The sequence below is a fragment of the Molossus molossus genome, unplaced genomic scaffold (genome assembly GCF_014108415.1).
Source record: "Molossus molossus isolate mMolMol1 unplaced genomic scaffold, mMolMol1.p scaffold_m16_p_18, whole genome shotgun sequence".
NCBI lineage: Eukaryota > Metazoa > Chordata > Mammalia > Chiroptera > Molossidae > Molossus > Molossus molossus.
In genome coordinates, this window is record NW_023425353.1 from 57,185,410 (window position 1) to 57,196,018 (window position 10,609).

Below are 10,609 nucleotides of genomic sequence, written 5' to 3' on the forward strand. Positions count from 1 at the left end.
TGGGCCGGGTCTGGGCATTTGTCACGCCTGTTTGTTAAGGCTTTTCCTTCTGGTTTCTTTAGACCACTTTCTTTTAAAACTGGGTCTCTTCATCTTGAGGGGAGTTGGTGGGCGATGGGGAGAGGCTGACTCGGGTGAGGAGGGGAGGGGCACCTCCTCTTGGGTCATGTGGAGGTTCAGATGTTTCCCTCCACTGGAATGACAGGTAACCTCACTGGAACTGGGTAAAACTGTGGCCGTTAGAGACCTGCACGAGGTCATCTTCCTTGAGCTTTAGTTTCTCGAGGACGTGAGCAGCAGTGGTCGCCGGAGGTCCTTAGTGTCGCTGAGTCCACGCTGTGACTTGGTGGCGGGTGCGGGCTCGGCGCTTCTGGAGAGCTGTCAGCATGCTGCCTGCGTGTCCCGGCCTGCTGTGGCCTGTGTCCCCTTTCCCTGCCTGGCTGGGCGCAGGTGGTGTGGGAGGGGAGTGCTTCATGGGTCGAAATGTGAGCTGGCCAAGGTGGTTACAAGGACAGGTGGTTTTGTTTTGTTTTTGGTAAGCTATGTTGTTGTTTACTTAAAAAAAAAAACTATTTTGTGCTGTGGTATTTTTCTTCCCTTGGCATAATTTTTAACAGCAAAACAGGCCTTACAGCAGTTGCTTTTCTTTTTCACTTATTTCTTTAAGAAGCTTTAACATGTTTATTGAAAAGTGCCATATCTAATTTCTTTAGCTTTCTTCTCAGGCAGTGCCGGGCATCTCTGCTTTCACCCTCAGAAACAGGAACCACTAACACGCGTAGCGCCGTACTGCAGGTGCGGCGGGATCCCTTCCCTGCCCCGCGAGGAGCACTCGCCCAGCCTCGCCTCTCGTGAGGTTTTAGATCTCGGGCTGCTTTTCTTCTGTGTGCTGGCTTGATCCTCGCGAGAACTAGCTGGAGCCTGATGTGGGGACCTGCTGCTCAGGGCGCAGTACAGACAGGCAGGCCTTCCAGCTGGGTGGGCTCCCTCTTCGCTGACCCTGCGCTCAGCTGCCGTGGCATCTCTTTGGGCCTTGGCACCAGGATGCTGTGTCAGGAGATGGTCCTGCTTGATGTGGCTGGGGAGAGTCCAGGGGCGTCTGTGCCAGCTCTTTGGGCTTCAGGCTGTCTCTCCCCAAAATGCTGTAGACCGCACCGGTTGGGTAGTGCCCTTGGCAGCGGCTGGAAGAAGGTGGATGATGTCTTCCCGGGGCGTGCCACGGGGAGCCTGCTGTACCTTTTGCCTCAGATAAAGTGTCTGTCCGTTTGCCGCCGTGTATTCTTTAAGGAGTGCGCCATCGGGGTCCCCGGTTGGTTTATGGGGTTGTAGGGCCTCTGCCGTTCAGGTTCTGTGTGACACTCACTTCCGGGGAGCTCAGCGGGAAGACTGGTGGGAATGAGTCTGGCATCATTTTCCCTGCCCGATGGAGGGGCAGCCAGGTCAGGAGAGAGGTGGCAAGTGGGGCCAGAGGCCACTGTGTCAGGGTCCTGCAGAGGACTCAGTGATGGGGTTGGGGCAGGGAAGGCCACGAACATAGTCATGAGACATCCCGAGGCCGGCACGAGCCAGGTTTTCTCTGGGGCCCATTGGTCCCTACCAGGGGTCCTTTGAGTGACTTACTCAGGGCAGGGGCTGCAGGACCATTCTGAGGAGAGAGGGAGACCTGGCTCTGAGGGAAAGTGGGGAGCACTGTCGACCGTTGTCGTTTGGCATGGCCTTCCTGTCGTGCTTCGGTCGGTGCCCAGAGGGTGGGCTCGGCCGGGGAGGGCTTCCCTGTGTGCGCCAGCTGCTTCTGGCTCAGGATGCATCCTGGCCAGATGTGGCGCCTGGGTGTCCAGCCTGGAACGTCTTCGAGAGGCTCAGGCCCCCCACTCATGTGTCCTCAGCCAAGGGAAGAGTGTCCCATCTCCCGGCCACCGAGATCTTCCATGGCCCCTGGGGGCCCGCTAACCCTTTTGTCGTGGCTTGTGTCATGTTAGAAAGCAGAGCGGGTGGTCCTGCAGCTGCGCTCCGTCACCTTTCCCTCCAGTCGGCCGCGCCGTTGCTCTCTGCTCCCCTGCCACTCTGCACCGCGTGCTGGGGCTGCGTGTGTGTTGTCTCCTTGATGGCAAGCCCAGCCGTGATTCGAATGTCCACCACGTGCTGTGCGTGGCTCAGAAGGCCTGTCACGCGGCCCCTGTACCCTGAGCCCCGAGGGCAGGGAAGTAGCTGTCCCTTCCAGGGTGGGAGGACTGGACAGCCCTCTTGCAAATGGAATTTTGCCTTTTTTAGAACGCCATGTAAAATCCCCAGCACCTGTTGGTCATATGAGGGGATTTGATGGTTCTTAGTAGTGTAGTAGGCATAAGTATGTAAGTTCATAGAATTGGTACTAAAAGGCCCATAGTCGGGCATTCTTCCTGAGAACTTAACTCACTAGAAAAATACCTGATTCGGAAAGCACTTTCCAGGATTTAACTCAGTTTAGTTGTCAGGCAAAGCTATTTCGATAGCCCGTTCGTTGGGTTTTCGGGGGCTCATCTTTGATGGGAGAGCCAGGCATGGCTCACATTTCGGAGGCACTGACCCACACCTTCCCACGAAGCTCAGTGGACGGACTCATCTGCCCTCACCCAGGGTGAGCAGCCAGAAGAAAAGGCGCGGTGGCCTTTTCTCATTTGGGGGACATCGCTTCTCCTTGGTCCACGGCTGTTTACAGAAGCTAAACTCGTAAAACATGCAGCAGCTAATGTGTTCAACCAAGTAATGACACGTTTAAGTCTCAATGAACTGTAATGTTTTTGGTAAGGAAGCAGGCCCAGTAATTCAGTTTGATGAAGTTTTCATCTTCTCAGTGTAGATTTGTAAGCGTATAATGAATTCAGGGTTATACCCGTAGTTCTTTAAATAAGATTCCTAGTCGTTGACTCGTAACCAGCAGTTCACCTGTGAATGTATCCCAAACCCTTAGAAGGCTTGGACACGTTTTTTAAGATAATGATTTAGTTTTGTAGGACAAATAAACTGAAGTTTACAACACCCTGCCCCCACCCCCCGGAAATTCAGTTGACTCAGCCACATTTTAAAAACGAGTGGGTCCAAGAGACTCAAACTATCATCACATGAAAGTCCAGAAGGTCTAGTGGGATATTTTAAATATTTTATACTCATTTTGGGTCTACTGTAATCCTTGGTTTGACAGGATTTTGAATTTAAAGGATTTACCACTATTCACATTTTTACTCAGCTGTTAGGTTTTCGTGAGGGTATCTTCCAGGTATGAGTGGAGCAGGACTTTTGTTTGTGGTACTCCATGTATCCTGTATTGCCAAAACCAGTGATACTTTAATTTGCTCCTATGGCAGCTCGTAGAGATAACACTAGTGGTTGTTTCTCGTGAATTAAAATGCTATTTTCTAAATGCCAGTGTGTGGTGATGGCCCTGGAGTGTCTCTGGGTTGTCAGGCCTAGGCAGTTCTGAGAACGGCAAGCCAACCACAGGACACTAAGAAACAGACACATGGACTGACGTGTGTTTGCAGTAGATCGTACAGATGGGGGCTCTTGTGGACATCTGCGGGAAAGTGCCACGTTTTCAAAGTTTACATTTTGAGCTCAGAGTTAAGAAAAATATGACCCATTAGCTCATGCTTTCCACGCAGGCGAGGGTGGGTTTTTTGCAAGTGGATGAGTCCTGTGAATTTCTGCTGTCGGCTGGGCAGGGGCTCCTTCCCCGTCCCGATCGCGTCGGCATCGGAATGTTGTTAGCTAGCGTTGTAAATAAAAGGATAGGTTCTATAATAGAGATACGACACTTGAAATTTTACTTTAAGAAAATTCTATAGGTCTACATATCTATTTAGTTATATCACCTGACAGAGTCTTCTGCACAGTGTGGAGATTGTTTTATACCAGATTATTTTTATAAAGCCTAGTGAGTTTGAATAAGAATGATTTTGTAACCAGAGTAATGAGCTTTACCTTTCAAAATAAATGTACACTGGAATGTGCGTGGTGTGGAGCTTTGACTGGGCGCTCATCTGGATCCTCGTGGTACACAGCGGATGGGAGTCCAGTGATGGGGCGTGTTTGGCAAAGCTCCGCTGTGGCCGCGGAGGACAGCGCTGTCTCAGCTGGGCTCCCTGCAGACGGGAGAGCGGGCCGGGCAGAGGCCAGAGGAGCCTTGCGCTGCTTTACATGTGTGCTTCCTCCTGAGACTTTCGAACAAAGGATTCTGCAGTTAAGAATCGGTTTGTAAGCTCCTGCCCTAGGATGCAGTTGTGTGAGGGTGTTTTGGGGAACAGAAATTGTATGGGGGTGCAGATTGGGGCAGGTTGGGACTAGATTTGGTGATAGGAGTAATTCACCAAACTGAATGATCTAGGACCAAATTATTCAGTTTTCAGGACAGAATTGCCAGTTGAGTATTTATTTGGAACGGGGTAGGGTGTAGGGGTGGTCTGTGGACACAGTGACTGAGTTAAGGGGAGAGCTGTGGGCACCTCTTGTCCTGTCTGGTCAGGACGGTTTGGAGGTGAGGGTAGGTTCACTCACTGCTTTAGTCCAGTGAGTCAGCTGGGCACCCATCGGGAGCCTCGGAACTCGGCACCAGGAGGGCATCTTTCTAATGTCTACACAGGTATCCCGCCCCTCCTGCCAGGGTCAGCGTCACTGCCATCAAACGGAAGGCGGTCTTCATGTCAGGCGTCAGCCTTTTTGTAGAAAGTGGGGTAGAAAGTGGGTGGTTATTTGGAGAGCCTTTTTGGTGGGGATGTAGAGGGAGTGAAGGATGAAGCTGATTCTCCGTATCTGTAATTGCCAGCCGAGGCCCAGCCAGAGGCCTGTACCCCAGACCTGCCTGCTGGCTTCAGGCCGCTGCACTCAGAGGTGCCCTCATCGGGCAGATTGGTAGGGAGAATCCCTCGTGTCATTTTCAATCAGCCATGCTTTGTATTCAGTCTGGTGTAGAGTGAAGTTTTACACTTGACCTGTTTTGTACTTGGAATAAACTTCGGCTCAGCAGATCCAGTAGCTCTCCGGGAACCCACCCACCGTTCCTTTCCGTGTTCCCCATAAAAAAACATTTCTGTGCTCTCCAGCCTGTCTGGGAGTGTAATTCTGTTGTGCCTTTGTTTTTGTCACCTGCCTCCCCCCAAAAGCAACTGCTGTAAGCTTTTTTTCTACTTGTCTTTTCTAGCCCCAAACCCCACCTTTTTCCTTTTTCCCAGCTGTAATTTCTGGATGCAGTGCTGTGCTCCAGGTATTTTAAGAACCAGTTACCTCAGACCTCATGTTGAACAGTGCCACCATCTGGGTCCTCTCGGTACTGCAGGCTTGTAACATACCCAGGCAGGAGTCCTGCCAAGTGTGGGCACTTCTTTGTTGTAAAGTACAACTCTTCCCAAGGACTGAAGAAGGGGGCTTCTGGCAAGCTCTTCACGCACTGTGGTGGGGGGCGGTCTGGAGTGTCATCCGCACGGTGCTTCCTGTGTTCCTCTTCGAATTCTGCCATTTTCAGTATTCTCGTGTCTGAATGGGCAAAGCGACTCAGTCGACTGGTTTTGCACACCATGTAGTTCCAAAGATGAGCTCTGTGTGACATGTCCAGTCGCTGAAGCTCAGACGTCGAACATTCCTTTCGATGGCAGGCGTCCCCCTCCGCACAGTGCCCTTGGGGAAGACATCTGTAACATGCCGCTGTGAAATTAGGCCTTGCGGGATATGGCTGTTTGTCATTTTGATGTATTTTAAATAAATATATATATATATTTTTAAAGAGTCTTTTTTACCAGTTCAAAAAGTTTTAATTAACCAGCAATCACCACATCTGAATTTTCGTCTCTGGGGCATAGATGGGAGGCAAAGATCAAAAGCGGTAACTCAGCCATCCGACTGCGGGCTGCCTGCCTGGGTGGACCTGCTGCCCGGGGGTCACCGAGGCGAGGGTGTTCCCCTTGGGTTCCGACCCTGCCCTTGTGGTGTTTGGTCTCTGCCCTGTTCGGCGGACTGTCCACTTGAGTCCCTGCAAGTGCTTTAGCCCAAAGTGGGGTTTTTCTCCGCGAGTTCCGTGTACCTTAGCCAAATACTTTCTCCATAAGGGAAAAACACGCTCGTCCAAATTTTACCAACAATGACAGAGATGAGAGCAGGAAACATTAGGCAGCATTCGGGCTTTGATTTGGGAAGCATCCAAGTCATTGTCAAATGCCACCTGAAAGCCAGTGATCATACAGAGATTCCTAGGAGATCTCATCTGAAAGTGTTAAGACCTCCTGCGAGAGGAGGGAATCTGAACGCCAGCGGCTTTTTCCCCCTATTTTTTTTTTATTTTTAGAATTCTGTAAAACTGCAAAGAACATTGAGTGGTACTTGAGAGTTGCGGGCGAGGGTTGCCGCAGATTAGAAACATACTTCTAGATTTCAATTCCATGCCACAAATCAACACTATGCCATTTTTCAACTGTACAAAAAGAATCTGCTTTGGATTTGACATGATCTTAATAACGGTAGTGTCAAAGGCCGAATTTTTCACCTGTGAATATTTTCCACATTTGTCCTCGAATCTGAATAACTCTACAGTACTGTAAATTGAACTGACATCGAGTTTGATGTCAATGCTTGTGAAAAGAGCTTCTGCATGTCACAGACACGTAAAGAACACAGCAGCAGGGTACACAATTTGCCGGACCAATTTCGGAACCAACAGAAAGTGTCACCTCTCATTTGCCATCTTATATATCAGTTTTTACCAGCGACTTCTAAATCTGTACATTATTTGTAAGGAGAAGAAGGAAAACCCTAAGACGTGTCTAACTTAGTGGAGAATGTGTGTGTTGGGGTTAGGATGATAGCGAAGTCTTCTTGAGCTGTGTTATCGAACTTGTATATAAAACATTGTAATTAAAAGTTTGGATTCACCTGTTTCTTGCCGTTGTAAAACGAGTAATTGCAAACTCTGGAACTGTGACTAGTGTATGATTTAAGGTGTAGAAGCGAAGAAGCTCTTCAAATACTAAAACGAAAGACTTCTCGTTTGGGGCTCAAATTCAATTAAGTACTGTGTGTCTACCAGGATATGTGAGATGTAAATGTGATAGGTCACTTTCACCCTTGTAGCTATACAATAAAAATTTTGTAGAACAGAAATAGCTTGTACTACTGAATTAACAAAAGTTATACTAAAGTATCATGTTTTTAAAAACTATATATATATATATATATATACACAGAGTTAAGCTTGTTGCTGTTACCCTGTCTGGATTTGAAAAGTGTGCTGATATATATATTACACACACAGATATATTATATACATGCACACATCTAAAATGGCCTAAAGCAGACATCCATGTAATGACAGTTGCAAAATGAAGACATTTTGGGAAGAACGTTGTATCATAGTTCATTCATTTGCAGTGGATCTTTGTTCCTTTTTACTGTGGTAATTTTAGAAATGAGTGTCAAGTTTGAAATTAGCTCTGCTAAGTTGGGGTTTTGCTGCTTGAACTCTGCACTGGGTCCTCAAATAAACCGATGTGAATGTAGTTTTTTTTCTCCCTGTGTGAAGAAGCAGCCACACCCCAACAGAATAGGAGGAAAAAATCTAGAACTATTTCAAGTTTTATCTTTTTGTATATGAAAATAAAATAATAATAATAATAAAATCCTGTTGTCTCTCTTAATCACATGGCAGGGGTTGAGGTTTCTTTTCATGGGAATGAGGAATGAATAAAAGGGTGTTCTTCCACTGACAGGGCTGACTTGAACACCTCTGTGAGTTCCTGCTTGGTACACATGTGGTTGTTAATGTCTGAGTACCTAGTCTACCATAGTCCTACGGGGATGGAGACATGGCTTCTAAATGGACTGCCCTGGGGCTTTGGCTAAGTTCCTGTAGGGCAGGGGTATGTTCTCCAAATCTCCCAGATCCCCCACACACATATACCTTCCCCCCCCATACCAGTCTTACACTTTGCAGGCAACCCTGAACAATGTTTTTATAAGCAGAGCAGAAGAGCCTAGAAAATCGGTTATGTTCAGGGCTACTGCAGAATATACACGGCCATTCCCAAACATGGCTGAGGACCAGGATCACTTGCCAAGCTATTAAAAAGTATAGTTCTGGGGCACCACCCCAGATCTGAGTCAGCAAGCTAGGTATCATGTTTTGGAGTTGCCAACTTACCTCACTAAATGAAACATGATTCCCTGCTAAAAAATAAAATAAATAATGGTAGTCTCTACTACCAAACAAACAAAAAAAACAACAAAACACCAAAAACTAGGAAGTTCCCATAAATCACCTGACTACTTGCTGCGGTAACATTAAAAGAACTTTTTGGCCTGTGACGAATACGTGGTAAGCAGAGAAATACCAGCTTTAAATCCTTCCAGGAGGGTTGATGCCTTTTTATTTACCCCTTATTAGAAGGAAATAACCTGTTTGGAATTCTTAGGGAATAATTTCTAATGAAGGAGTCCTTTATTTAGGGAGCAGTTGGCCAGTGTTTGGTTTATTTTGCTCTTTCAGATTTAGAAAGTTCACCTTTTATCAGTGAGGGCCCCTGATGCTGAGCACAGTTGAGGAAGGCACATTTTTGAATGGGGGACCTTGAAGCTAGAAACGTTGGAAGGTTGGACTGTGGGAGGCATTTGGCCAGACTTTTCCTTCAGCAAAAAAATTTTTTCCCCAAAAGTAATTGTACACAGAAGGTGGTTTGTAAAAGCAGGCTTGCCCAAGTGAGCAAATGGAAGAGGGATTAACGGCCATTCAACCTGCCTTCCCTTAGGTCTCAAGTGCCCCTGTGGAACACTAGGGGTCCCCTGATTACAGTTTAAAAACTCCATTTTTTTTTTAATCCTCACCTGCGGATATTTTTCCATTTATCTTCAGGTAGAATGGGAGGGCGGGGGAGAGGGAGAGACACATTGATGTGAAAGAGACACATCAATTGGTTGCCTCCCACACGATGAAAACCAGGGACGGGGATGAACTGCAACAGAGGTACGAGCCCTTCACCGGAACTGAACCCGTGACTCTGGTCCTCCGGCCGACGCTGCAACTGCTGAGCCAAACTGGCCAGGGCTTACTCCCTTCATTTTAAAGGTGGGCAAACAGGCCCAGAGGGAGGTACCCTACCATTTCTTGACTTCTGGGGGCCAAGTGTGGAGTTCACTGTTTCCAAGTATGGGATCTGGATGAGGAAGAGTCACCTGCCATTTGTCTGTCTAGTGTTTAGCACAGTGCATGGCACTTTGGCGGGCCCTGCAGAAATGCCTCTGAAGTGAATGTGTGTATTTAGTAAAGTCTAGTGGAAGCTGCCAAAGTACCTTTGAAACCTGTAGATACCAGTCAGCATTGCCTGGCTGTATTTGTCAGGACTCGGCTGAAAATGATGGGGGGTGGAAGGGGGTGGGTTTCACCCGTGGGATCCTGAGGCAAGTGGCCAGCCAAGCCTTGGGTAATGGCAGGGTGTATCTGGGTTTAAGGAGCCTTTGAAACTTGGGTCACAGCATCACAGGCCTTCACCTGAGTTTCAGCCTTTCTTCCTCTGGTTCAATGTGACCAGATGCATCAGCTCCTTTGTCTACTTAGCAGGAAACAAGGCTGTAGGCAGTGCCCGAGTCTTATATGTCACAGCTTGCTGCCTGGAAAGACTCCCAGATCCAAAGTCCTTGGAAAGCCCCTGGTGGACCTACTTCAGTCAATTAGGGTCAGAGGCCCAGGGCATTGCACCAAATGACTTCATGGGCGGCATTCCTGAGGAGGGGGCACGGGGCCATGGAAACTGTCTACACTCCTTCCGCTGGTGGCTACAAATGTCTTGTTTAGTGAACATGGGATGCTGGGGATCGTGCTGAAAAATGAATAAGACCCATTTATTTGTGCGTGGGAGTGCATAAAACATTGTCAGCAGCCTGAATTTTGTATTCCTATCAAGGTGGAGATAACTAAGTAAAAATTGCTAATATTTACAGAGCAACATGCCCCAGGTTCTTTCCTGAACACTTTAACATGGTTCATCTCTTCTGATTATCACAGAACCCTATGGTCTATGCAGTATTAGCATTCCCATTTTAAAAAGAGGAAAAGGAAGCCTAGAAAGGTGAAACAAAGCACCCCACGTGGAAAGTGGTTGAGGGGGGATCAAGACCCCGGCCCTGATTTCGGATCCTGAGCCACCGAGGAGCACTGTCTCGCCAAGGAACGCCTCAGGAGGACCGAGCGCCTTTTTAGAAGTGATGATTTGTATACCATATGACTTCAAGGCCAGGTGTCATGAAGACATCCCATGTGGCACAGGCTTTGGAATCAGACCTGAGTTAGAATCTCGGCTCTGAGTCTGAGGCTCAAGTGTTTACTTATCTATTAAGTGGGACTAGATTAAAGGTTTTTGTTTTTGTTTCCTCAGGACTGTATATACACATTACTCGGCCTTCAAGTCGTCACGCTCCCACCCATCACCTGGTCAAGTGCCCCAGGGATGGAGGGGGATGCGCTTGGGCCTCCAGGTTTGTCACCAGGGGGAGCGCGAGGCCCTCGGCGGAGGGGGCGTGCGTTCGCAGTCCCGGCCTCCCGAGTTCTCCTGAGAGCCTCAGGTTGCGCATGCGTGTCTCGGTCCCGCTGCTGTGA